At 37.2% G+C, this 27,295-nt stretch overlaps 1 long non-coding RNA gene across 1 annotated transcript in view; it reads right to left on the minus strand.

The window, feature by feature from the left end:
- The window catches only part of LOC139137614 (uncharacterized), a 58,936-nt gene that overhangs the window by 12,502 nt on the left and 19,139 nt on the right, over window positions 1–27,295 (minus strand). The window contains exon 2 of the long non-coding RNA XR_011553417.1: window positions 11,439–11,512. This is a non-coding gene — a long non-coding RNA (uncharacterized lncRNA). The remainder of the gene's footprint in view (window positions 1–11,438; window positions 11,513–27,295) is intronic.

Below are 27,295 nucleotides of genomic sequence, written 5' to 3' on the forward strand. Positions count from 1 at the left end.
CGCAGCAAGATGTCTGTAAACTGATTTACAATGTAGTATGTTTATATTCTTTACAGCAGCTATCAGTTTCAATGGTGACACACAGAGAGACTGGTTGCAAAGTTTTACAAGCAGTTCACATTCACGGAGAGGTGGTAAAAGAACGAGGTTACTGCAAATTTTGACCCGGAGGACAGTGTTCTTTGTAGTTGAATATCATTAAGTTCATGACTTCAAACAAAATCTAAAACTCACAACACAAATCGATCTGAAAGAAATGTGGTGTCATTCATTTGTTGATAACCAAAGTAAAGTTTGTTCATTTTACACATCACTATTATTTTTGAAGTCATGAACTTTATTGATATTCAACTACAAAGAACACTGTCCTCTGAGTCTAAATTTGCAGTAACCTCGTTCTTTTACCACCTCTCCGTGAATTGGAACTGCTTGTAAAAAAAAGGCAACCATTCTCTGTGTGTGTCCACATTGAAACTGATAGCTGCTGTAAAGATATAAACATACTACATAGTAAATTAGTTTACAGACATCTTGCTGCGTCACCTGCTGTTTTAGTCTGTCTGATGTTGGCGTAAAGTTGTAAAAGTTGACCACTAAAGGGTAAATTGGAAAGCAAACTGACAAACCTAATTAGGTAGTGTATCAATATCCAGCTGTATCTCATCGTCAAAATCATTGGTACTGTAACTGTAAAAGTGAGTCTGCCTTAAACACACCGCAAGAAACATGTATTCAAGCGACAGTGCAAGCAACAGTCTGGCATTAGTGCTTGTTGACATTGACTGTATCTATGGAAGGCACGTGGGAATATTTACAGCAGAAGTCAACGTTAAATAAAACCATTTAAGACGTAGAAATCGTGCATACGTCATCAAACTGATTAACTTTGCACATGTAAAGTACACATTTACTTACATTCGAGAAAACACTCGCATAGTGGCCTAAGTATGTAGTAGATTTCAAGTTATTAAATGCAGTGTCAATTTCCTGGGATTACCATGTTACTACTCAAAACCAATCTGTGACCTTAACCCCACCGTAATACAGTCATCAAATGGACCCCCTTGGCATTTTCCCACTATTTCCTGGTTGGTCAACCACTACAATCTACTGTATCATGTAAATACTTGTACGCGAATAGTGCTAGCATATTGAACCCCTTTTAATACATACACTGATCAGTTACTGTTTGCATGTAGTACGTGTCGAATTATAGCCCCTTGGCGTGTAAATTTAGAGCGTTATTGCATACTGTGTTTGAAGTATGTAGTATGATTGATGTATGGGTCAAAGTTCATGCTGACTTTTGTCCTTTCTAATTACACATGGATTTAGGCCGAGTGTAAACTTATCGGGACAAGGAAAAGATTGCACATTGATGAGTAGATTGGAGTAATCAGTGGCGTGCAAGTAAGTATCTACGTTGTTTCTGATAATGACGCATTTCTTTAGGAGTAGATGAGGGGAAATCATGTAATTTTAAATTTTACAGGTGTTCATTTTCGGATGACACGAGCCTTGCTGAGACCGCTTGATGCATTATTCATTCGTCAAATAAAGAGTGATGGCGCCCGTATAAAATCTTCATATCGAAGACACTGACTCGTACCGCAAAGTTACTCAGCATCAACAAATTAACAAATGAAAGTCAAACCAAAATAATACAGTTCTTTAAAATTTTTGACATGATGGTGGTGAACGACTTAAAACTGGCAAATCTCGCAGTACGTGCATGTTAATTAACCCATTGAAATCACATCGTAGCATAACACTTTTGATGTTTTTGGGTGGAGTTGGACCTGCAAGAATGGAAATAGCGAAACAGGATTTAAAATGAATAATATGAGATTGAATGGCAAGAAAATACTAGAAAATATAAGCTGAGTAATATATTAAGCGAGTACTTTGAACAGATTTTCAGTTAAATAGGAATATGAATAATCTTATATTTTATTTTAAGAGGCATCATGGGCCAGTGGCGAGTTCGAGCCCCGGCATGGCCATGGTGTTGTGTCCTTGAGCAAGGCACTTTATTCCTCATTGCTTTCTCCCTACGCAGGAGTGATGGGTACCTGGTAGGACAGTGGTTGTAATGTGTGCGTCTAGCTCTGCTGTGCTGATTGGCTGCACATGTGAGCTGTTGTTTGCTCCCAAGGGAGTTGAGTGGTATCATTTGTATCAAAATTAGGTCCACTAACCAGGGGCAATAATAGTTATAAAGGGCCTTGAGGACATGAACTTGTGGATACGTGCACTATATAAGAACCAATTATTATTATATTTGAGGTGGATTAGCTAGCTAGTGTAAGGTTGGATTAGCTAGCTAGTGTAAGGTTGGATTAGCTAGCTAGTGTAAGGTTGGATTAGCTAGCTAGTGTAAGGTTGGATTAGCTAGCTAGTGTAAGGTTGGATTAGCTAGCTAGTGTAAGGTTGGATTAGCTAGCTAGTGTAAGGTTGGATTAGCTAGCTAGTGTAAGGTTGGATTAGCTAGCTAGTGTAAGGTTGGATTAGCTAGCTAGTGTAAGGTTGGATTAGCTAGCTAGTGTAAGGTTGGATTAGCTAGCTAGTGTAAGGTTGGATTAGCTAGCTAGTGTAAGGTTGGATTAGCTAGCTAGTGTAAGGTTGGATTAGCTAGCTAGTGTAAGGTTGGATTAGCTAGCTAGTGTAAGGTTGGATTAGCTAGCTAGTGTAAGGTTGGATAAGGCTTAGGATTTTCTTGCCACTACTTTGTTGAAAGACAAAACTTCGTAGATATACATTTCCAAACACAAATAAGCTTACACCGCTGACATGTTTTACACAGTTTGCTATCAGCTGTTGCTTAAAGATAACTCGCCAAAGTACTACAAATAATGAAATATTTGATCAGGGCAAGAAAATATTGTTTCGTTGTCGTCGACAGGAAGGTCAGTCCATTAACTCCGAATGCCAAGCCCAATCGTGACTTGATAAACAATTAATTCTGGAATGCCATACCACTGAATGACTAATCTGAAACATAATCACTTAACTGTAGTATTCTATTTATAACTGCAAGTGACTCTGATATTGGTAGAGAGTATAGATTCCTAACGTCAAGTATCATTTCCTGCACAGTACAAACGACGTTTCTCTGGCTGAAATATTTGAATATTAATGGAGCCTAAAGGGACTAAACGGTTGCTGTGCAGCTGTTGATTTAGACATGTTAAACTTGACAATGGAGGATAAATGGTAATTTGATTCCGTTGTGAATATTTTTCTTTTACTACGTTTAGCAGAACGCGCCTCCGGGACAGATATTTCGACTCTCTAACTTTTACAATTCTTTTCTGATCTACCACTTGTGGGGGTTTATTTTAAAGCTCTTGGTGTAAGAAAACTTTCTACAGTCTTAATGTTTCAAAATTTTTTCATAGAGTTAACACAAAAATGCCGGCCATTTTGAGTTTCAAATACCGGTAAATCTTGGGTAATTTGTTTCTCTAGTACCAAAATTTGCACGGCGACCCCAATTTTTATTCTTGACTTTGAAAGTGAATGATTGAAAGATTCGTTGAGGAAAATTTGAGCGAAAGTTAAGTCTTATACTTTCGTGGCGCATACTACCTTAAATGAAGGAAAAGTGAATATTTTATAGTACTAACGTTGATTGAATCTGATAAGAAACTGAAAAATGAAAGAAGTCGTTCATGATTGTTTTAACTCACGTTGCTACTCATACACTGCAGGTTAATTCCGATGTCTTTCCTACAACAATACACCGTATAGGTCTCATTTCAGATATACACACGACGTCCACTGAAGAGGCTATTTTTGGATTAAACATTCGTAAAGAGCTATTCATTCATCGAAAGACCTGGAAGTCGTACGAAATGGCCTTTTACCGTCATTGTTCACAACGGACATGTTCCGTACAGCTACTGGGCAATTGCAAGACTTCATTGATGCGTTCTCGACAGGATAAAAATGAGTCAAAAATAGTTCCCATTACTCGTCACTGGGTTCTTAAAGTAACAGCCTGTATTCAACAATACATGCCTTCATCTTAATCTAAAATGATCCCGCTTTTTCTTCAAAGTCATGTTGATTAAAAATTAAGATGCGTCAAGATCTTGACATGTACCATGTACCATCTTATCAAATAATTATAAGCTCTATCCATAATTATGTGCACATTACGTCATCGACTAAATGATAATAGGCAAATATTTTACATGCTGGAACCATTTAAGTGACACTCGTGCAAATCGTGAGCTATAAATTTCATCTCTTGAAACTTAAGACAGTTACATGTGAGGTGTACAATGTCTTCCTGCTTAAATTTGGATCGAACGGGCAACTGGAAGAGCATGTCTTTTCTGGGCTTGTGATTTTGGCTGTGTTGCATTACTCATATCCTGTTATGTTTACTCAACCAATAGCTTTGCCTTCCTATGAAAGGCAAACAAGCTAAATGTAACTGCCGTTCTTTGGCTGATACGACAGTGAAACCTTTGAGAAAAAAAACTATCTTATACTATCACAATGTATTGAAATATCGGTTACATACTTGATGCGACTTCACGATCACGGATTTGATTCAATCACATTTCGGTTTTGATGACAAGAATGCAAAAACCGTAGGCACCTAACTTTTTCCTGTTGGTCCAGGAGTATACGCTTACATTATGCGCATGCGTCTAATCTATCTGGTACAGATCGTCTTATGCCTTAAGAGATAAAAAAACTCATCATTTTGGAAGTTAATCAATTAACAAAAAGCCTGGCTATAGTTCATATCGCATCTCTACATGTTTGTGTTCCTTAAGGTGCTCTGTTTCACAGACGATATTTTTGCGACAAGGGATGTGCGCATGCTTTTATTCTTCGAGAAGGAAAATGTATAAAAACACCATTTGGGATATAAATCACCATATACTATCAAAACCAACGTTATCAAATGCAGGCAACGGAAAATCAAGGTCAACCTCCTACTGGGCATGTCCATGATCATAATGTACGCCTAAGGGATGAATTTGAAATGGGACGTGTAGGTTGTTATGAGATAAGGGAGAATAGAACCTCCATTAAACCACACATCTGAAAGTACGAATACACAATGATAATTATAAGTATCTTATCGATTAATTGATTGATTGATTGATTGTGGGAACTTTTTGTACAAAGTGGTTTACCTTGCGTGGTTTCACGATTATTTCCGAATGATTGACCCGCTTTACAAATGGTTACACCGTGCATTTGTGACATCAGATATCAAATATTAGGATCGTAAAATTGCCAAACACTATATCCTTTTCATACAAGATTGAAAACGTGAATATTTAAATATTTGTACAACTGGACTCAACGGAGTAACACAAATTTATTAAATAAAACAATTCTGATAATAACAATCTTTATTCTCATGTACTCATTTGAAAAAAATGACTAATCGAAAATACAGCTGATATTTAGTCTGTCTCATTATCTGTAGAGACATGAATATATGTAAATATATTTGTCAGCCCCTTTCCATTTGTACATATGAGTTACAAAACTTCCCACATTGCTTGTGCTTGTAAATACAATCGCGATTTTAACACGGAGCAAATGGTTTTCAGCGGTTATACATAAAAGTACATGTGCGATAAAAACTAATCATCCAGTACTTACATGTAAAGGCATACAGTCACCTGTAATCTAAATATGCCCATATATGGTCAAAGGGGCGTTCCTTGGTATTCAAATGCCCATATGAGGGCTCTGTTTTTAAAAAGCGGCCATCCGCTTAAAATCTGTGATCGGTTAGATTTTCTCTTTCCATGGTAACTGTGGCAAAATTGGAACAGGAGACAGTATCCTTTAAAGGTACAAAATGTATTGCATAGGAAAGATTATCAGATACTCAAAAATTATGTAATAACCTGCGTCATATACACTTGATTTTGACACGTAGCGAGACATATAACCCCAGTTTCTTAGCGAAGCGATATAACATCAACACATGTTTTCCTGGTTTTAAAAGTTTCCAGTGCAGATTTTGAAATTAAATACCTTTAATCTTGTTAAGCCATTTCACAAAAGTTTGGCGATTTGTATAGAAACAATGAAATGATTTTGTCGTATTTGCCCGCACTGATTATTCTACTTCGCAATTACCGAGGAAAACTTTCAATACCGTGGTTGATATTCACTAGGAGGAGAGAAACATTGTCAAGGAATCTCACCTGCGTGGGCGTGTAAGTGTATCACACAAAATGACTATGGCTGGCTCAGAATGACAGAAAAAGACACCAGAAGCATCCGTCCGTTAGAAATATATGTTCCTTCCACTGCACTGCCTTAATCGTACGCCATTTGTAGCGTGATTTACTCCAGCAAAACAAAAGTGCTCCCTTAATTCTTCTGAAGATCTTAAAGGTTACTTAATATATCCAAGAACCCTGTGTTAAATAAGACATTTCTTGTAATCGTTGGGAGCCGTTTAAAGGTAATTAGCTGCTAAATTCAGTGTTGTAAGCAAAAAAGAACAAGAAGAGAACGGAAAATGAGCGCTAGATTCTGTTTTCTAAAGGTTACTAATACAACTTATGTGAATCCCTAGGACTCATTTCTGTAAATATTTGCTGAGGTAATTTCCTAGGGTATCACCCTTTCTTATTTATTATTCTGTGTTCTCTTCATGAAGGCGGCGAGGTTCGTCTTGTACTTGGTCAATTTCCTGTTACATTAAACGTGAAGTGCATGCGCGCCGCAATACCACCGCTGTACGATTTCCCAAGCCTGTGCACTGGAAGCCACAGCATCAAGGTTAAATTTAATTTAGAGCTTTTTGTTTTCCCCGCAGTCGACAAAGTAATGCGTTCTCTGTTACCAGGCAGTGACGTATATTGAAAATACGGGAAGATCGAGTTTCTGGTTTTTTTTCGTCACTTAACGTGAGGAGCGCAATTTAACACGACTAATATCACGTCGATGACTAACATGGCCCCGTTTCCCTCGATCTTCTAGGACAGACCCTTTTCAGAGAGCCTAACAACATGTATATTTAACCAGCCCAATAGCATTCTGAAATAAATTCATAAATATCACACAATGGAAAATTACCCTAGGGATGCACTATCACTTATGACGTTAAGTTGCTGACGTATGTCTTAAGACACACAATGTAATATTTACCACTTTTTTCCAAAAATAGCATTCGTGTGGCACGAGTTCAAGTGATTGATAGAAACTACACAAACACAAACGATGCTTTCGTTTTTATCATCAACTTTTGAATATATGGTCTTCATAAATCATAAATACATAATTTAGATACTTTGTGAACGATTTCCTGATCTTTGGCATAGCGTAATCAAGTACGAGACAAGCTATTATGTGTGGTATGAAAGAAAAGAATTACGTGGCTTTTTCACGCTGCTGAAAGCCAACCGCGTATGTGATAGTCAGCCCTAAAATAGCACTATGTTCATCATTCTATACTAAATCAAGATCATTTCCAACGTATATATCGTTTTAATAATTCGTATGCTGTATCTTGATCAGAAGAATTAAATGGTACTTCTCTGCGCTGTGAGATACTTTTCATACATAAGAAAAGTCCAATAGTTAAAGGGATACAGTCGTCGGAACTGCTCTCAAAGGTCGTACGGGATAAACACTGTATCCAAGGTACGATGGTGATTGATGAAAGTTAAAACATGTCTGTCATAATCTATCATCGTATAATTTAAATGTTGCAGCTATGATGATGAGGTGCATCTATATATCGTGCACGAAATACATTGTTTGTAAACAAGAAACTCGCACAGGCGCAGTTCTGACGACTGTTTCCCTTTAAATTAGGAGGAATATACGGGACATTTGCACTGAACTAATTTTCTTTGAAAGTACAGAGACAGGAGGTATAGTGTGATAGGTTGATAAATGTTAAACTCGGTCAGAGGGGCGATCAGTGGCACTCCAAACACCAAGTAATCGATCAGTGACACGACACGAAGGTGACGGATTGCAAGTCTGCACTCTTTACTACACCCAGCGGACATTTAGCATTCACCTACTGATCTCTCGACTTATACCGCTACCCGTTCTCAGCATTGAAAGTAAAGCTGCCATTCGTGAAAATGCCATCTTTTTGAACAGCAGTTTTGTAAAGCTTCGATGATTTATTTCGTCTGTAAAACTTGAGCTAATAGTCCGAAATGATTGTGTGAAAATTTACAACAAAGAGCTCCTGGGTATACTCGTCCATCAATTTTAAATTCGTAAATGACGCAAGTGCAGACTTCAACCTTTGTTGCGACACACTCGCACATCAAGAGTGACGTACGCGAAGATGTCTAAGATGACAACATCAAACGACAAGAATGACTTATGTTCATGCAGTTGCCATAGATTCCGCTACGCATGCAAATTTATCAAAACGTGTGCAATTGAATACAGTTGTACATTTAAGACTTCTAGTCTCTCGAATAAGTATGTGGAACAGCAAGGACATAAAGATTACATCGTATGTGCAACGTATAAGTAGTGGCAAGACCCTGGCTTTTAGCTTTCATGACTGACTGTCTTTCCAATATTGTATAAATTGTCATTGCCGATTCTTTGGTCTCAAGAGTAAAACTTTTAGGGGCAAAAGTTAAGAAGAGTTATAATTTATTGTAACATTATCATTTCGTGAATAGTTAAATAGTTGTCTCTTGGATGAGGCAATTTGAGCTAATCCTCAGTACGATATGACCAGCTGCTCAAAATCAGGGGTTCAGCCATTCCTAAGGGGAGTTCAATAAAACATGACTTGAATTAGCAGACCTAAGTATCCCTTAACTGGTTTAAAAATGAAGGTGGTTACAGTCCACAAAAGAAGTGAGAGGATTAGCGACGTAACATGCACCGTAGCTCACCATCTGAAGCGAGAATCATGTCGACATTGCCGTCACTTCAGTAGTATTTACCCAGTTTGTATAATAAGTTAACAAACTCAACTGATGATGTAGATAGGTTTAAGTTGTTATGCACTTCGAAAGTGAAAGACAAAACTTTTGCTCTAACTTTCCTCAATAAAACCTTCAACCATTCTGTTACCAAATCGACAATACAACAAGAAAAATCGGGGTCAACACGCAAAGTTTGGAACTACCTAAACATTTGAAATTCAAAATGGCCGTGATTTCTGTGTTAACTCTATGGGGAAAATTAAATTTTGAATTTTCAAAAAACTGATACAGTTAAAGTTTTCCTTTCTCCAAGAGCTTTAAAATAACCCCCAACAAGAGGTAGATCAGAATTGTAGAAGTTTGAGAGTCCGACTATCTGTCCCCGAGGCGCGTTCTACCTTAACCAAAATGATAAAATGTGGGGAATGCTATGATGTGGATAGGCTTAAAGCTTTGCATGACAAAATACATCACGATCCGACACTCTGTCTTATGCTGTATTTGTCTTACCATTGAACAACCCTCTACCTTGATGAGGAAATATTTGGTTTGCGATCAGTAGGATTCAACTTCGCACGTAAGATTGTTTTTTCAATAAAATGAACGGAAAGAATTCTACTTAAACAAATGGCTGGCGTTTTCGGTTTTAATTAACGCCCACAAGAGCAACACGCTTTACTGTAAATTTGAAAAATTATTACGATAGACAATCAATTGTAACAATTGTCTATCGTAACAAATTTCTCAAATTCTAAATTTAATGTATTTATTATTTTCAGTGTGTTTTGGCTTGATCAGTAAAGGATTTCATTCGGTACAAGAATGTAAAGAAAATGTTATTTTAAAATCGTCATGAAATTGCTCATTTCTATAATCTTTTAGTTTCCTTTAATCCAGAGCGGTAAACTGCTGCATAAACATTAACGTTATCACTTGTCTTTCTCAATGATGTACATATGTGTATAGAGTTCGGTATGGAGCAATCACACCATGCATTAAATTTATGATAGATTTATAAATTTAAAGTAATACGATTGGTGAACTGTGTCTAATATATGCAGTTTTAATCCCTTTGCAGCTGCAAAAATAGGTACTGTATTGACACTGATCGATCACATGAATGCATGTATTTGATATAGGAGAAAATGTCAATATAATCTATGTAGATAGCATCGGAAGTTTGTATACGCATCGCGTGTAATAGCTCTCTTCACCTTTGACCTTCCTGTCTACGATGCGGCGAGGGAAGAACGTCATTCAGCTGAAGAGGAGACAGTTTTGAAAGAAGCTCTGAAATGATGTGGAAATAATCGTTTCCGAAAATTATTATTTAACGCAATTTTATTACCTTAAATCGGTTGTATATATGATAATACAAGACTTCCTTTCCTATGGGAATTATCTCGCACAGTGTTTCTACCATACACACCTGGGGACTTAAAAAGGCTTTCCAACATCCTGATAAATTTGTGCTCTAATGCAAAGTACACAGACTAAAACCAGACATACAGATTTCTATTGAAGCCGGCAGATACTTTGCCTCCTGGAACAGTAAATACAGCATTTATTTTCACGTGTTTACTGATGTCCTTCTCTCGCTAATTCAATTCAGTGTTCTCAAAATAGTATAAATCGAACGCTATAAATTCAACATTTGTAAAGCAGTTGAAAAGTAGGTATACTGATCTCAGTAAAATGCTCTTTGCAATGTGTGAGCAAGGCTGCTGTATAGGGAGCAACGTAGCAATTAAGCCGAGTCCGTCTCTGTTGCTGGATCCAACTGCCGTAGGGCTAAATCTTTACCTTTTTGCTTATTTACAATGGATAGGCATATTTTTAATTAATGAGGCATCAAAATGTGTTTTTTTTTCTAATTATCGCTTCCTATCAAAGAAATTATCCCAGTCTGTTTGTCTCTGTCCGTTTGATTGTGTTTTCTCTGTCTGTTTGTCGCTCTATATGGTTGTTTGTTGTTTATTTGTTTAGCTCTGTCTGTCTTTCTGTCCGTTTCTCTTCCTTTCGCCCTTTCTCTCCCGCACATCAGATGCCGCTTTTGGTGGCATGTCATTTGCCACAGAGTAGTGACTTAGAAATAAATAGCTACAAAGTGTGTCCACAGGGTTAGTGATCCAGAATATTCAGTTGTTTTAGAATATAAGCCATCGCACGGTGCTATCTTTATTAACTCCAGTACAAGGGAGTGTATGATGCGTACGGCACCATGCAGTGGCAGATTCAACGCGTGATAAGATACTAAATAGCATGCTACGCGTGGAGTAAAATTGTCGTTCGATCACGATTCCGGAACTAGATGTATTGTTGGAATATTTGCGAATCTTTTCAATCTTCTCTGCCATTCATCGATTTGAGAAGCCAGTGGAAGAGCTTTCATGGGAATTGGAAAGCATCCGCAACGCAAATGGGGTTGATGCAATTCAAAGATTACATTGAAGGAAAATCACATATTCTCAGTTTGCCTGTAATATTTCATTCGCTTAACATCAGTGCAAGAATTTCAAGTATAGAGGAATGACCTACCTTAAAGAACACCGACATCACTCAAAGTCCTTGCAGATTTTAGTCTTACGACCTGCTCGACAAACAGTCATTTCCTACAAACAAAAAATGTTACCATACATTTGTTAGCTTGATGAAAGGTTGCAGTAACCAACGTACACAGATAATTCTGTCTGTTCGTCTTGGTTTGTCGGTGATCATTTTTTAGCGATGACCCGCGAAGTTTACACATAGAACGTTCAAGGGCGTACACAGGTCGTTCTGTCACTCTGATGAAGGACACGGATGTCATCACATGTTTGTTATAATATGACGATATATGCATTGTGAATTGTGCGTCCAAACATTGTGCTCACTGAAATGCAAATGGATTCCACTGTCATTTATATTGCTCTTAGATATACCTGTTATATACATGAGCTTCCAAGTCAATAGTATATTATTAGAAAATATATTAACATGAAGAGCGCTCACTCAGGGGTTACCCTACATGGCATATTACATAAACCTTAGGTTCAGACCTAATATCAGATTTTGCCCGAGAACGCAAACTAGAGATCTTTGTTAATTGCACACATAGAAGTACAGGGTGCTTGTTTTTGCAGAAGCCTGCATATTTACGTCTTATAAAAAAATGTCTGTATTTTGTGTTACCTGAGGTGTGATATGTCAATAAATTCTTTTAATTAGACTTACTTCCAGAAATCATTATAACTCTCGTGCTGTTACACTGGATACCAAACTAGAAAAACCACTATGTGTCCAATGTGTTAGCTTTATCAAGCTTGATACGTATCACTTGGTATGCTTTGTCGTTGCTGCACACTGAAGGATGGTTCAAAGTAAGGCTAAGATACAACCTCGCATATTTTATACGTACGAATCACTGACATGACAACATCATAATCGAGGACAGGCTGTGGAAATATATATATATATATATATATATATATATATATATATATATATATATATATATATATATATATATATATATATATATATATACCATATATATATATATACCATATATATAATTTATATATATATATATATATATATATATATATATATATATATATATATATATATATATATCCGAGAATTCAATTGTGACAGAAGGAAACGGAAAAACAAAATTTTTTAATCAAATGGTAATTTAAATCATTTGGTCAAGATTAACGTAGTGGCAATTGAAATTATTTTCGTCTTTCGAACTATTATAAGGAAAGTCTTACCAACATGAAAACGTCAAAAGAAATAGATAGAACACTTTATAATGTAGCTAAAAGCTAAAATATAGTTGTATGTACATACAAATCAGCGTTGTGCATGATCCGCTGCCTTCAGAAGTGAGCCACAATGTTTAGATTATGAATTGAATAAACTGAACTCATGCGTTATGGATGTTTTTTTATGACCTTCCTTTTTAATCCTTGACTGGTATTTGTGCAGTTTTTGTGTATGCAATACAGCATATCACATCTGTGTCGATCAACAAACGCAGCATGATTTGACCGGATTTGAACGGAGTCTTTATACGTCACAAAAGAAGACAGGTCACTGATTGGAATGAGCGAGATTTTAGGACAACATTATCATATAGTGTTAATATGCTGTAAAATGTCATACTCTTGTGAATGTACTTATATAATTAAAAAAATCAAGAGTTGCTACATCTACATCGTAGAACCTCACTTACGTGCATAAAAGGGGGTTTGATTAAGTCAAATAATCATAAAACTTGGGCCTAACGATACATGCGACCACTCGTCGTTTACTATTTCGCAAGCTGAAGAGCATAGATAATTAATTCACATCTTGAAACGGAATCATCTATTAAAATTTGCATAACTTTTTAGTTTTCAATACTAGACAAATGAGATGTGAAGGGGAACACGACTCTGCAAAGTTGCGGTCTATCGGTTTATACGTTTCTGTCAAATGGTAGAGCTTTTCAATGTGATCAAACAGATTTAAAATACCCAACTTTGTTGACTTTTTGCCTTATTTATTTATCTTGCCAATGTGACGATATGACTGTGGAACTTGACATTATCAAGACTGACTCTCAAAATATCTCGAGAAAAATATATGCGAAAAGGATAGAATAAATTGGCTAATGTGTGCCTTTAAATTGTACATGTTCAATGCAGATGGCACGCGATTACCAGAACAAAAACACCATTTAGTCCAAAGTTGTATACTCTACGGTCGTAATCTAATAAGGTTGACGGTACACTTTGGTACATGTAAGTATCTATTTTTTGAATCCGTTCGAATAAGCAAACCAACTATTGAAATATGGGCACTTAAAATATTGTGTTGGTGCACTCTTTGCCTGAATACACATTCACGGAAGCTGCGGTCTTTTAACACGTACATATTTATATCTATAGCCAGGGGCATAATGCTATCTACGATTGTATAGGATGTCAATCAACACTTTTATCTCCTTGTTCACATGTCAAATAAAGGGTGCTATCCAACAAAAATCGTGATGTATATGATTGCTTTGGCATGTGACAACAGTGACAGATGGTCCGCTTTTCAAACATAAAATTGCAACAAGCAGTATGTTAAGCATGTTAATCCGACCACAGTACTATTCAATTTATGTGTGAAATATGCTTGTATTTCGTTTTAACCAGATTCAAAATCATTCCATGGCCTGTTTGTTGCGAATTTGTAATGACGTGATTCTGTTTTGTAAAATTTCAAGCATTCTAAATTTATAATTCAAATAATCATCCGACGATAATCGATAACCATCACTCTTGTCCGAGAAATTAATAGTAAAATCGATTGAAATTGAGTTCTGAGTATTCAAGATCAGCATACAGAAAAAAAATGAGTGGGCAATTTTGACATGATGGAGAGCAGGCTTTCTCGACATTTTGAATATTCTTTTGTATAACTTAAGTATGCTAGATTACATTGATTCCCATTTTGAACTGGTCTATTGTGTCGAATTACGTGAGTCATAGACAATGTTTTTCAAAGCTGAGAGAGAGAGAGAGAGAGAGAGAGAGAGAGAGAGAGAGAGAGAGAGAGAGAGAGAGAGAGAGAGAGAGAGAGAGAGAATATCTATATCTTAGTGTGGTGTAAATGATAAAAACTGGCTGTGCCTATATTACAACATGCATGAAAGATACACATAATCCTGAGATCAGTGGCAGACGCCCAGTAACCTTGGAACATGGTTTTGTTTTCTGCGTTATGATTCAAAGAGAGGAGGGAGGGTGAAAAATCAGGTATAAACTAGCCTCGGAGTTATGACCAGATTTCCGTCCTCTTTCCGATGATTGTTAAGCTGGGCGTAACACAAACAGGGTCTTCCTGATCATACATAAATATGTTTCTTGAACATCTGGAAATCATTTACATGGGAATCGCTGTTTCATTACAGGACAGATGGACACAAGTCTTTGAAGTTGAATATTCCATGGGTATTGTTAAGCGAAGAAAAACGATCCCTGTAAGTTTTTATACTAGTTAGGTTCCATGTCTGTAATTTGAGAGTGGAAAAAGTCTTAAATAACTTTAAGTCAGGCTTAAATATGCGACTTTTATCTAAGACAATTGTATGATATTACAAAAATCGTCTTAACATGATCATGTTTGCCTCATAGCCCATTTCCCTTTCAGATGAATACATAAAAATACCATTATCTTGACAAACACAGTGACATAAATTGTTTATATTTTGGTAAAGGATACTTTTCAAGAGAACCGTGGATGAAAATGTATTTCGGGAAAGTAATAAAATAGGAGATTACAAGGGTTTTACGGCTGAATTTTCGTGTTTCTTTAGAATGTATTCATGCATGTAAGTGGTCGAATATGATACAACCTGTTGACAACACAGCGGAAAATGACTGAAAAAAACCACCAGGGGGCTTTGAAGTACAGTCTGGAAATGGACTGTCTAATTCACAATAATATTTCACTTTATCTTTTATCATGCCCGTCCCGTAAGTCACGTGACAGTGCGCAACATTTTGACATTTAAGACCGTCCTATGTAGCATGCATATGCGTTTGTAAATAATCTCTCTGATGCTGTATTGATCCAATTTAACTGATGCTAAAATGGCGTTATGTGTAAAGAGTGCATAGGACTAGTGGTATTTAGTGTAAATAGAAAACTAAAGATCCGCACTTTACATTAGAATCTGGATATTAACCCTCTCTAAGGCTATAGACATCAAGCTGCAATAGTTCCTGCTAGCCAGCAAAGGCAAGCACCATTCAAGTCATTCCTTACAATGTCAGTCTACTCAATCATACTTCGATGTCAGCACACTCAAAGAACCTCCCTGACTAACACCAGAATCCATCAAAACTTGTTCTTGTGCTAAATAGGCCGTGAAAGTTGTAGTGGTTTGTCTGTTGTGTCCCTTCACAATGTAGGTAACAAGCAATTGTCCGTGAAATATTTTGCGGTTATTGCCGGAAATATCATTAAGTTATTAAAGTCAGCCTTCAGAGAAAGAAGTCTAGTCATGTCTAAATAATAGACGATGCGTGTAAAACCGAAACGTATGTACCAACACTGCTTTTGATTACGCTATTTCCTTAATATTTTGCTGAAAGTGTAAAATAGGTAAAGAAAGGAATGCGACCAATAGTCTTGTATAAAAGACACCAAAAGAGAACTTAGTGATCCTCTCATGTTATTCATTTAGAGAGTCAGTAGCAGTAACTTTTGATGATTTATTCACTGTTAATGTATTGTATATCAATTGCAATTTCGTGTTCTGCTCCCAAAGCATATTGAAAAACCAACTATTTAGCTTGTCAATACAGCGTGTATACGTGTAAAATGCACTGTTCCTGTATACATCACATTTCAGTTTAAACATGTACATGCTAAATAAATTGACAAGCTAAATAATGTTTCTCAGTATGCTTCGTGAGCAGAGCGAGATGCTATACTTGACATTAAAAACATAGAGTGAAAAAATCATCATCTGTTCCAGCTACTAGCAGCAATTGCCTGTTCCATTTTACTCCTATGACGTCAGCCCATACGCCAGTCCTATACCTATATAGGGCTAGAAGAACTTCGTAATCCCTGATCAGGTATACGACCTTGAACTTATGGTGATTTCGCAGATTGTCCCTTACAACTGAACACCTATCAACATAAAAGTTTTTACCTTAATAAGCTCATCAATATTATTGAGAAATGAATCTTAGAAATACTTGCGAGATTTTCTGTTACATTGTACACATAGGAATACTTGAAAGCTTATGATAATAAGGAGTTTTTACATTTCAGTGATTTATGGTGCATAACAGGACGATAAAAACTAAGCTGATTTGAAATGGTGATTTCAAAACAAATTTTCCTGCTTTTAAATCAGAAATTGGATGACCTAATCAAGTTCAAAGTTTTGAAAAAATAACGACCATTGTGAATATTAAGTACTTTGTATTCCCCATTCTTTGGATTGAAGAAGCAATCATTCAAAATGACATGACTGTAACATACTTGCATTACGACAACCCATCGGTATAATATCTAACTTTATCCTAGGGGTGCATTTTTCTTAGTTGATTGTAAAGGCACCTTAAGACGGAGTGAATAATCATGAGAAAAAAGACCTTGTATTCTCGAGACATAGCCTTACAATTTAGTTTTGTGAACACGTTTAAATGTTCAATTGTCCCACACATTGAAACCAGTTAGTAAAACAATAATCGCTGTACATATTAAAATATCAGTCCCAACAATACAAGAGTTAGGTGTAAACTCGAAGAACCCAAACACAATGTCAGGTGTTTCGAAAGACACGTGCACTTCCTCGTCAAGGAACTTCATATGTTATGTTACATTATCAAATTGACGGTCTTGGTATGGTGTAGTAGCATTACAAACACATCTGTCTTAAACGTGAAGTCTAACTGCAATGGCTTATCTATGTCTCACCATAGTATGACTGTATTTTTTAAAGACAGAACATGGTATAACCTAGATTCACGAGTGAATTGCTAAATAACACCATGAAGATAAAGCAGAAGGCTGAATGCTTCCTATTTAACGTCGCCTGCATTGTCAGCCAAACCTCTTATTCATAGTAAATTGCTTAATACACCTGTAAGTGATGTATATCTCATGGGTGACGATAATACTGAAGATGGCCTCCTCCTCCTTTCAAAAAGTGAGCGATAAAAGAAGGAAGGAGTTGAGAGACTAATCCTCTCGACTTGCGAAATCGATTACTGAAATTAAGGATAATTAGTTACAGATGTGCGTCGTTGCATTCAAATAGCTTTGTTAGTGGGGAGATTACTGAGGTACTTGCAGGGTGCTGTGAAAAGCAGTCAAGCATTGCCCGAGCTTCATATCACATCGGAGTGTCGTTATTAAACAGCTATTATCTGGTCATGAAGGCTGAAGCGTCCGTTTATTACCCCGAGGGGCCGTGTGTTACCAGAAACACATCGCCATCCCCCGATGCCGTAGGAGGGTATAGCGATGTATTTCTGGTAACACACGGCCACGATGGATAATAAACGGACGCTTTAGCCCAAATGAAGACCTGATTATAGGTGTTCTATATCACGCCACAAGCTAATGTTGTATTATGAAATGTTTTTTCATGTGTTTTTATATTATACATCGCAACACTCCATCGTGACAAGTTTACTTGGCGATTTCTCCCCGGCGGTAATAGTACCTCTTTTTTCTAAAAAAATATTCTAAGCATACCTAGCAACATCCGTGGTTGCGCTTGAATCTTTTTCGTCGATGAGCTGTTCAAGTTCCCACGCTGTCGGAACGGAAAATCTTGCTCGTCTTTCATCCCGGGCCCTCATCACCCGCCATTCTTTCAAAACTGCAGACAACGCTTCGGTAATGTGACCGGACACTTTTCCAAATTTGGTCAAAAACTATTTCCCTAGGAAATTGACTTCTCAAAAATACCCTCTGACGTCACGTTTGTCGATTCTGTGGCCACAAGACGTATCTAATTTCTCTCCACGTGACGTAACGAAGAGCAACACGGAATCCGCATGTGGCGCGTTTTAAACTGCTCTATATTATGCCTGACACAAACTTGCCCTGTATCTTGTTTTGTATGAAGAATAAGGTAATGCATGTTGCCGGTTCTCAAACTTCACTGTGTATTTTTATTGTTCACCTGCCTATATTATCAAAAGTGTCGCACTCCGTTGTTTTAATACAAGATTGTTAATGACGTAGTATATATATGCATTTCTGACCGAATCTTGACCTGAACTATTCTTCATATCGCCCGTCAAGGTTTGATGGACAAAGAAATTAACAAAAGCGAACGAATTGCAAGCGTATTCATGATCGAATAGTATAAAACGTTGTTTTATACCAATGAAAGGGTGACAGAATCACACTGCTTAAGAGTAAATACCACGTATACCGACTGGAATTGGACTTTTTCGTTGTCGGTGCATTTTGGGGCTCATATTGCTTCGATTGATAATCATGCACGAATACCGTACAATGATATTTTCTCGCATTCGCGTGTTCATTTTTGTTCATGTATATGCATTATAATATAGTTTGTAAACTGAGAGCCTGTGGTGATCACATACCGGAAATTGGAATGTATTTGAATAATGGCGGGAGATGAACCGCCAACCCGTCTTCGGACAAATGCACTTGTCCTCAGAAAATAATTCAAGCGTTCGGTCAACACGTATATCATACACAGTCACAAAACTCAACCGTGCGCAAAACGTACCACGAAATAAATATAAATGCACAACGTAGCATTCGTATTATCCTTAATGTTAAAGAATGAAGCAAAGCGCACAAAATGCAAACGTACATGCACACATATATCATTAAATAGATACATAGATACATACATAGATACATACATAGATACATAGATAAATACATACATACTGTTATGTAGGTCATTTCCCCCACATCATCATGACCTGAGTTCAATTAGTCTAGAACATTCCCAAGGTCACTGCCCTTGATGACCTCACAACCTTGAATTCAATTAGTCATGTTTGGAATGTTCTGGAAAGTTGATTAGTTGTGTAAGGGAGATAATTTTAGAACAGTAATTAGCATGTCAATAAAAGTTCTAGATTGTTCTTATATGCCTTTATAAAAGGGACGTGCACTGCTTCCAGTCAGACTTTTGGGATCGTGTCTCTTGTGTGTTACTAAACTCCAGCAGTAGTCATTCTCAAGACTTTTCAAGACCTTCTCTGCCAACGCTGGATTTATACTGTGGACTTTGTGCAACTTCAAGCCTGCAAGCCAAAGGACTGTTCATTCATCCAACTGACTGTTACAACTCTGAGACTGGAGCTTTGCCGTCCCAGCTGAGATAAGTAGTCTGTACACTTTTAAAGCTTGTATTCTATCCCTAACTTAGCAATTAGTTTTTATTTCGTAATAAATTTTGTTTAAACGTTAACTGCTGAGTTCACCTTTTGTTCGTTTTCTCTGCACGTAACAAAATTGGGGGCTCGTCCGGGATACGAATATTTTGAGCCGTTTGACAACATTTTGCCAGCCTTTTTAAAACTACTGTATACTGTGAACTCAGCGAAATTAATCATGGCGGAATTTAAACCAGAGGAAATGGATGACCTTGATCAGGACACATTTGATTCCCTCAGAAAAGACGACCTCATAACACTGGCCAATTTCCTTAGGTAGAAGTTAAACGATCTATGCGCAAGCGAGAATTACAGTTCAAGATTGCAAAACATTTAGTTAAATCAGGCCATTTTGAGGAGTCTGCCTTAAAAGATTATGAGCCCGAGTCTACCTTTGAACTAAGAAAATTAGAATTAGAAATGCAGACAAATTTGGAGATCAAGAAACTAGAATTACAAATGAGAGAGAAAGAATTACAAATGGAAGAAAGACAGAGAGAGAAAGATAGGCAGGAAAGATTAGAAATGGAAGAAAGACAGAAAGAGAGGGAATTGGAAATGAAAGAAAAAGAATTACAAATGGAAGAAAGACAAAGGGAGAAAGAAAGAGAGGAAAAAGAAAAGAAAGAGAATTAGCAGAACACCGACTGCAGTTAGAAATGAGACGTTTAGAGCTTAGAAAGTCAGGAAAATTCTTCCCTTCAGACAATTTTGACATCACTAAGCATTTCAGGTTAGTTCCCCCTTTCAAGAAAAGGATGTTGATAAATATTCCTTCATTTGAGAAAATTGCTCAGAGTCTGAATTGGCCTAAGGAGTCCTGGTCTATGCTTTTGCAGAGTGCTTTGGTGGGTAAAGCCAGAGAAATTTACATTCAGTTGTCAGTAGAGCAGGCTTCAAATTATGATTCTGTGAAGGAATTAATTCTCAAGGGCTATGAGTTGGTGCCTGAAGCTTACCGTCAGAAATTTAGGGATTGTGAGAAGGTGAAGGATCAAACTTATGTTGAATTTGCTCGAACAAAAGAACAACTGTTTGATCGTTGGTGTTCTTCTGAAAAGGTCAGTCAGAATTATGACAAAATTACGACAGCTTGTTTTGATTGAGGAATTTAAAAGGTGCATCTGGAGTGACATCAAGACATTTATCAATGAACAAAAGGCAGATACATTGGAGGTTGCTGCACGTTTGGCCGATGATTATTCATTGACCCACAAATCTTCCTTTCTCAGCAAACCATCCCAGTCCTTTTCATACAGAAACAATGCAGGTAAATTTAACTCCTCCTTTTCATCCAAGAATTTCTCAAAGGAGAGTAGGAAATCAAATGACAACAGTTCACAAAATTCAAGTAACACTCCCACATCATCAGATCCCAAGTCTCAATCTCCTTCTGACAAACAGTTCGGTACACTTTCTGTAATTATTGTAAGAAAGACGGCCATTTAATGTCAGAGTGTTTCAAATTGAAAAGAAAACGTGAAGGTCAAAGTGGTCAAAGTGGATCTAAGCCAACCGGCTTTATTTCTTCATCAACTCAATTAGAGTCTAATAATGTGTGCAACACATTTTCTGAGGTTAAACCCCTCTTATCCCCAATTAATGAGGTCAAGGTCAATTCTTCTCAAGATAGCATTATGGGTATTTTCGAACCATTTATTCATAATGGTTTTATATCACTTTCTAGTGATTTCTCTTCCGCTACCCTGTCAAAATTTTAAGAGATACCGGGGCTTCCCAGTCTCTTTTGTTGGCAGATACCCTGCCGTTTTCTGAAAAGTCATTTCAGGTTCTAAAGTTCTTATTAAGGGGGTAGATTGTAATGACTACATTCCTGTTCCTCTCCATAATGTCTATTTGTCTTCGGACTTTGTTTCTGGACCTGTGACTTTAGGTATTAGGCCTTTTTTGCCTTTTGAAGGGATTCACCTTCTTCTTGGAAACGACCTTGCTGGGGACAAGGTCATTACTAATCCACTTGTGACTGATAATCCTAGTTTAGATCAAAATCCAGAGCCAATAGAGGAAGACATTCCCGGCTATTTCCTTCATGTGCCATTACTCGAGCCATGTCAAAGAAAACTTCCGAGAATCAAAATACTCTCAAAAATAATGTCACAGATGTTGACTTAAATGACACCTTTCTCAGTCAGGTGTTTGACACGGATCATTCCGTTATCCCTCGTGGATTTGAAACTTCCAGTAAAACTTCTGCTGACCAAAGTCAGACATTTTCTAGATCAAATCTCATTGCAGAACAACACAAAGACCCAGATATTTTGTCTTTGTTTGACAGGGTAGATGATGAAGGTAAAACTTCAGATAGCTCTGTTTCCTATTATACAAAATCTGGTATTCTCATGCGTAAATGGAGACCTCCAGATGTTTTGGTTGATGACGATTGGGCTATAAAACATCAAATTGTGGTTCCAAAGCCCTATCGTGCTGAAATATTGCGCCTGGCCCATGAAACCCCCTGGGCTGGTCATTTGGGAGTAAGGAAAACTTATCATAAAATTCTCAGTCACTTTTATTGGCCTAATCTTAGGCAGGATGTAGCACATTTCTGTAAAACTTGTCACACATGTCAAATGGTAGGAAAGCCAAATCAGACCATTCCAAAGGCCCCTTTACAGCCAATTCCTGCATTTCAAGAACCATTTAGTAGGATACTAATAGACTGTGTTGGGCCCCTACCAAAAACAAGATCAGGAAATGAGTACATGCTGACAATAATGTGTACATCAACTCGGTTCCCCGAAGCCATACCACTGAGAAATATAAAGACAAAGACTATAGTGAGAGCTTTAGTCAAATTTTTCACTTTATTTGGCCTCCCTAAATGTGTCCAGTCCGATCAAGGCTCCAACTTTATGTCTGGTATTTTTCAACAAGTAATGGATCAGCTAGGCATTAAACAGTATAGGTCATCCGCCTATCATCCAGAAAGTCAGGGTGCTCTTGAGCGATTTCATCAAACTTTGAAAAACATGATTAGGACCTACTGTTTTGACACAGAGAAGCAGTGGGATGAAGGAATTCATTTTTGCTCTTTGCTGTTAGAGAGTCAATTCAGGAGTCTCTTGGTTTTAGCCCATTTGAGCTTGTATTTGGACATACAGTCCGTGGCCCCACTTAAGCTCGTTAAAGAGAAATTCCTATCAGACGATGATGATTGTCTGAATATTTTGCAATATGTGTCAGATTTTCGTACAAAACTCTCTAAAGCATGTGAATTAGCCAGAGAAAATCTTGAGTCATCTCAGCAGTCAATGAAAACCAAATATGATAAAAACACTCAAAACGGAAGTTTGAACCAGGTCAAAAGTTCTTGTTCTACTTCCGGTTCCTGGCAAACCACTCCATGCTCGTTACTTTGGGCCATATCTAATGATAAGAAATTGAGTGATTTAAATTACATCATAATAACACCTGACAGGCGAAAACAAAAACAGCTATGTCACATAAATATGCTTAAGCCATATTTGGATAGGGATAATCCTACTAAAACTAAGCCTGTCAGTACAGTCAGTTCTGGCCATTATGAAGATAGTGATACTGAAACTGACTTGAGTGAAAATACTCTAAACTCAAAGCTGGGCTCGGTCAAGCTTCAGAACTCAGAAATCCTGGAGAAGCTGGAGTCTACAAAGTTGGCACACCTCCAGCCAGAACAACAACAACAGGTGAAAGAACTGCTCCATGAATATAAACACCTGTTTCAAGATGTTCCAACGAGGACAAACGTCATCTATCACGACGTTGATGTTGGGGACAGTAAGCCTGTAAAACAACATCCATACAGACTGAATCCAACAAAAGCGAAATATCTCCAGGAAGAAGTCAAATACCTGCTGGACAATGACTTTATTGAACCCAGTAAAAGTAACTGGAGTTCGCCGTGCATACTTGTTCCCAAATCAGATCACAGTTATCGTATGTGCACGGACTTTAGAAGGTCAACACTTTAACAAAGACAGACACTTTCCCAATCCCGAGGATTGATGACTGCATCGACCGAGTGGGAAAAGCCAAGTATGTGACGAAATTTGACCTACTGAAGGGATTTTGGCAAGTCCCTCTGACGGATCGTGCTCGTGAAATATCCGCCTTTGTTACACCAGACGGATTGTTCCAGTACAAGGTGATGCCATTCGGAATGAAGAACTCTCCGGCAACGTTCCAACGGATGATCAAACGACGTCATATCCGGGCTAGACGGGTGTGCAGCTTACGTTGACGACGTCGTCCTGTATAGTGACACCTGGGAGGAACACATCAAGCTCATGCGGAAGTTCTTTGAGAGACTGAGTAAAGCAATGTTGACTGTCAACCTTGCCAAATCTGAGTTTGGTTGGGCGAGGGTAACTTACCTCGGACATACTGTAGGACAGGGTGAGGTAAAACCTGTTGATGCCAAAATCAGTGCCATTTCAAGTTTTCCCATACCAAACTGCAAACGACAACTGATGCGCTTTCTCGGTATGGCTGGTTACTACAGAAAATTCTGTCCAAATTTCTCCACAATTACTGAGCCTTTGACTAACTTACTTAAAAAGAAAGTAAAGTTTGTTTGGTCAGAGCAATGCCAACAGGCATTTGATACACTTAAAGCCATACTGCAAAGTGCTCCAGTGTTGTCTGCACCAGATTTCACTTTGCCATTCAAATTAGCTGTGGATGCTAGTGATACGGCTGCTGGTGCTGTTTTATTGCAAGAGGATAGTCATGGTATAGATCATCCTGTTTGCTATTTTTCACGCAAATTTAACAAATCCAGAGAAACTACTCTACAATTGAAAAAGAGTGTTTATCTTTGATATTAGCTTACAGCATTTTGAAGTTTATGTTACTTCTTCAAATCAGCCAATAGTGGTTTATATTGATCACAACCCTCTTGTTTTTCTGCAGAAATTTAAAGGCAAAAATCAGAGATTGCTAAGATGGAGTTTAATGTTACAGGAGTTTAATCTTGACATTAGACATATCAAAGGCAGAGACAATTTAATTGCAGACTGTCTCTCTCGTATTTAGAACTTATTGTTGTTCACACTTTTAAGATTACATTTGTAAAAGAAAGATTTTTCATTGAAAAATTTTCTTTTTTTGAAGAGGGGGTGTGTTATGTAGGTCATTTCCCCACACTCATCATGACCTGAGTTCAATTAGTCTAGAAACATTCAAGGTCACTGCCCTTGATGACCTCACAACCTTGAATTCAATTAGTCATGTTTGGAATGTTCTGGAAAGTTGATTAGTTGTGTAAGGGAGATAATTTTAGAACAGTAATTAGCATGTCAATAAAAGTTCTAGATTGTTCTTATATGCCTTTATAAAAGGGACGTGCACAGCTTCCAGTCAGACTTTTGGGATCGTGTCTCTTGTGTGTTACTAAACTCCAGCAGTAGTCATTCTCAAGACTTTTCAAGACCTTCACTGTCAACGCTGGATTTATACTGTGGACTTTGTGCAGCTTCAAGCCTGCAAGCCAAAGGACTGTTCATTCATCCAACTGACTGTTACAACTCTGAGACTGGAGCTTTGCCGTCCCAGCTGAGATAAGTAGTCTGTACACTTTTAAAGCTTGTACTCTATCCCTAACTTAGCAATTAGTTTTATTTTCGTAATAAATTTTGTTTAAACGTTAACTGCTGAGTTCACCCTTTTGTTCGTTTTCTCTGCACGTAACAATACATACCTAGATAGATAGATAGATAGATAGATAGATAGATAGATAGATAGATAGATAAATAGATAGATAGATAGATAGATAGATAGATAGATACACACATACACACATACATACATACATACATACATACATACATACATACTTACATACATACATACGATATGGATATCATTGACTTCAAATGGACGTGAGAACACAAATGCGCCAAAACATGCCTCAAAAGCTCTTATGAGGCACACTCGTTACTTTAAGTATAATGTTTGGTTTCATAGACAAAGCTTTTCGCCATAATGGCGTGAAAAATAAAAACACTTTTGGCCGTCAGGCACATTGTATCTATGCCCATATGCGAAAGTACAACGCTGAAATACTGTAATATTCGTTGAATATGTGGGAATTACGTCACAATATTTAAATATTTTAACTGCAGGCAGAATTAGAGGCTAATGTGGACTAAAAGTCTTTTAAAGGCCTTTTCACTTTGCAGAATATTATACGTCGAATAAAAATAATATCGACATCAACGTAATCGTACTGGGAAGACTACCCTTCTTCAATAATATGCTGAAAGAGTAACATTCGTGCATTGACTTGGCAAGACCATGGAAGTGAAGTCATTCAGTTGAAGTTGTGTTCATGGGAAGTTTAGTTCCTTTAAATTCTTCTCTCTAAAGGTGAAGAACACTTGTGTTACATACTCACTGATATACACACACACACATACATACATACATACATACATACATACATACATACATACATACATACATACATACATACATACATACATACATATGCGTTTGTTGGTTTGCATATTAACCTATATCAACATATGGGTGGGCTTTCGAGTGATGTTATCAAATTTTGAAACTGTTGCTATATTGGAATTCAGGTTATTTTATGTTCACTTTACTGGATGCAAAGTATTATATTTTCTGCATTTTGTCGATACAGCCGCTTCTAAAATTGATTCATAAATCGATTTCTCTGACACAAAATCTCAACCTTTATGTTTTGTATTTTAGTAAAAATGATTTAATGGCCGTGTTCTCCTCCAAGTAGAACACTAATTACTGAAGTCTTTGAAACGTCTAGATAAGCCTGTGCTATCATTAGCTGGAATGGCAGCTTCCTTACGCGTAATTGATGCTTTTACAGGATCATTCCCGAATGAGATGCTGGAGTTCATTTGCACAAACAAATGCTGGCACATTTTGACCGTGGAAATCAAAAAGAGTGGACTGACAGAATTACTACAGCCGCTATTAGACAAAATCGGCAAAGCAGTTCAGTAGTGCATTTGCTAACATGTTCTAAACATATACAAGGTAAATATATAGTCCATCATTTGCCTAATAAGACTAACAAGGTAACACGGATATTACTTTCCTTTGATAACACCGCAGATTGATCGCAGCCTAAGAATTAAACCAAAGCGGAAATCGTTGTTAAGTTTTTAAAACACATTTCATAAAAATCTGGTTGCTATGAAACAACATGACCCAAAGCCTACCTGATTTTACAAAAAAAGATAATACATAAACAAAATATAATGCAGGTGCTTGGAAGTATTTTATGAGCAGTGCAAAATACCGTGTTTTGTTTATGCATTATGATAACTTCTGGTTATTATTGGTGTCCTCTACAACACACAGACTACACACTGTGACAAAATCAATTACAAAAATGATAAACCTCCATTTGCATCTCACAAATAAAAAAAAATAATATTATCTTGACGCTGATTGTGTTTGTTATTGTCTTCAAATACAAGTGTTTGATAACATTTATCGCAA

Source organism: Ptychodera flava, chromosome 7, assembly GCF_041260155.1.
Source record: "Ptychodera flava strain L36383 chromosome 7, AS_Pfla_20210202, whole genome shotgun sequence".
In the NCBI taxonomy this organism is placed as follows: Eukaryota; Metazoa; Hemichordata; class Enteropneusta; family Ptychoderidae; genus Ptychodera; species Ptychodera flava.